The sequence below is a fragment of the Echinops telfairi genome, unplaced genomic scaffold (assembly GCF_000313985.2).
Source record: "Echinops telfairi isolate 266 unplaced genomic scaffold, ASM31398v2 ScPeMD7_10;HRSCAF=50, whole genome shotgun sequence".
Classification (NCBI taxonomy): domain Eukaryota; kingdom Metazoa; phylum Chordata; class Mammalia; order Afrosoricida; family Tenrecidae; genus Echinops; species Echinops telfairi.
The window spans coordinates 13706155-13708006 of record NW_022103907.1 but is presented as its reverse complement, the minus strand read 5'-3'; the positions used below and the strand labels follow the sequence as shown (position 1 = coordinate 13708006).

At 42.2% G+C, this 1852-nt stretch overlaps 1 long non-coding RNA gene across 1 annotated transcript in view; it reads right to left on the bottom strand.

Moving 5' to 3' along the window:
* The window catches only part of LOC123521338, a 4261-nt gene extending 2965 nt beyond the window's left edge, over positions 1-1296 (bottom strand). The window contains exon 1 of the long non-coding RNA XR_006679796.1: positions 1235-1296. This is a non-coding gene — a long non-coding RNA (uncharacterized LOC123521338). The remainder of the gene's footprint in view (positions 1-1234) is intronic.
* Between the last annotated feature and the right edge of the window lie 556 nt (positions 1297-1852).

The following is a 1852-nucleotide window of genomic DNA, read 5'->3' as shown; positions in this document are numbered from 1 at the left end:
TTCTTTCCTCTATTTCCTTTTACTTTCCTCTTGTCCCACTATCATGTTCAGCCTTCATTTGGTTTCAGTAATTCCTCTCGGTTACATTTCCCTTGATCAAGCCCTACCAGACCTCCTACACACTCCTCACCATCGATTTTTGGTCACTTATTGTTCCCTTGTCCCTGGCTTTGTTAACACCCACTTCCTCTCCCCCGCCTCCCCCTCTCCCATGTCCCCTGGAACTGTCATCCCATTGTTCTCTCTTCCTGCTTGTTTATCCCGCCTATCCCATCCAGATAGACATGCAGAGTCAACAATATGCACAAACACAAGACGGAGCAAAACAAAGCAACAATAGAAAATAAACAATAGCGACAACAACAACAACAAAGCCAACAAAAAGATTTTTAAAATGTCTATAAATAGTTCAAGGTCTATTTGTTGTCCTTTACGAGTGTTTTCCAGTCAAGTCTGATGGGGCACCACACCCTGACCCCACAGTCTATTGTTGGTGTTCCCGCAGGACTTCATGCTATGCTCCCCTTGCTGCTCTGTTGCACACCCCAGCGTCTCGCTTTGGTATAGCCAGGGGTCAGGGCGGGCACAATTCCCGCTGTGTGTCTCCAGTGTTGTCCCCTGTGGTGCTTTGGGTCAGTGAGGAATGTGGTGTCAAGTAGAAATATTGTCCTCAGGGCTTGGTGGGCCAGGATGTGCTTCACTCATTTTTCCTCCCCCTTCATTTGCTCCTATGTGGTCTGATCAGACACGTCCCTCTCCTTGAGCCTTAGCTTCAGTGCTGTCCTCTGAGATGAATTCTTCTGTTGGAGGGAGGGCTGTCCACTTAGTTGGTAATGGGGCTGGCCCCTCAGGCCTCCCTATTGGCTCATCATGGGACATTTTGTGTCCAGAAAATTGCCTGGCACTCAGCATACTTATATTTTTGTTGGATGGATGGATAAATGATTACATGAAGAATATACCTTTATGTTACCTCCTATAATTTTCTGGATCCCTTATATAACCTTACCCTGAATGGTTTCCCCATGAGACCTATCTCCCTTGCTAGCTTTTTACATACAAAGACTTCCTACAAACCAATAGTATTTGCAGTCATATGAAGAGGCCTGACCCTAAGTATTAAAAAAACATGCTGCTAAAGTTCCTACCTAAGATTTATTCAACTATTCCAAGTCCTTCTATTGCTGAGTGAAGAAGGATGACTTCCTTTGCATATTTATCAGGATAAACTTACCTTGGCCAGCAAAGTATCCAAGTTTGGCCTCAGTTATCCAAGTTATGAAGTTATCCAATTCTGCAAGAATAAGAGTTGACTTAGAGTCAACGGACCAATTCTTATTCAAATTCAAAACCCTTACATGTGTAAGAAAATCTTTTGGTATTATCATCTTTTTTGCAATTAGCTTTCATTGGGCATTTATTGAATTGAATAATAAACTATGGGAATATAGTCTGAACCTAAGATCTCTAAAAACTTTGGTAAATTCTCATGTTATCTCTGTTGGCAACATAGTGAATGGTGGTGAGTACAGTGGCCTTAAGAGAACTGGTTGCTGAATAATCAACTGTATTCACACTATTGGTGAAGCATTCTTTGATGGCTTGGCAGGAGGTCTCTAACCCAACTGTGGTCTTAGTTCTTAATGAGTCCATTCATCCCTTCCCCTTCATTTCTTCATGGTCTAGGTGTTCCAAATGAAGGATGAGAATCAGTTTGATGCTTCTCCCAAATATCAGTCTCAAGGGGATCAATGCTGTTCTGGCTCATATGATTTCTCTGAAGTAGACCAATGCTACAAAGGGAAACACATACTCATATACACTGGTGTATGTGTTATATACATATTCATAT